We start from the raw sequence: 730 nt of genomic DNA, 5'->3' as shown, positions 1-730 counted from the left end.
AGCAGGAATTTGCTTGCAGGCTTAGCGTGCAGTCAGGGGGTGCAAAGCAGGACGTAGAAAGAGTGCTGTGTTTTCTAGCTGGATCTTCTCTTGCAGCCTTGTATATAAGCATGCAGCCCAGAAGAAAGCAGCATGCTGGAGAGGGTGCTGCAGAGACTCAGCAGCATTCCAAGCCCAGCGGGAGCAAAGAGGTGAGCAGGACCGTACGTAGCATGCCGGCTGCCATCCCTGTCTGCACAGGATCAGCCAAGCGAGCCCTTAGCTCTTGCTGTGGTGCCAGATGGTCTTCAGCCAAAATCTATGTGGTGTTACCATCACTGTACATGGTCCTTTGTATCTGCTTGAGGAAGTGGCAAGGGTTTTGTTTATCCTAACAGCATGTCCCACCTCAAAAAAACCCAAACACACATCTGTGAAATAAGTGTCCACACTATACACTATATATACAAAAATAAATCCACACATACAGGTGTAAGCAGGCTGAAGGGCTGCTTTGTGCACAGATCTCATTTTAGAGGGAACCAGGTCACATGCGATTCACCAGCGAAGGGCTGCGCAGTGTTTTAAGTGTGTCCCACGATTACCCTTTGGCGGCAGGTGCTAACAGCTCCTCTGCTGCCGGCAGCGTGTGTCGCTCCTCTCCAGCCGAAGGTGGGTGAATCGGCAGACACCCACCGCGCCAGGGCGCCTGCCCGGGGTGCCGAGGCGCCGGGGGGAGGCCCCGCGGTCT

Source organism: Merops nubicus, unplaced genomic scaffold, assembly GCF_000691845.1.
Source record: "Merops nubicus isolate BGI_N331 unplaced genomic scaffold, ASM69184v1 scaffold11796, whole genome shotgun sequence".
NCBI lineage: Eukaryota > Metazoa > Chordata > Aves > Coraciiformes > Meropidae > Merops > Merops nubicus.
This window is presented reverse-complemented; position numbering follows the sequence as displayed.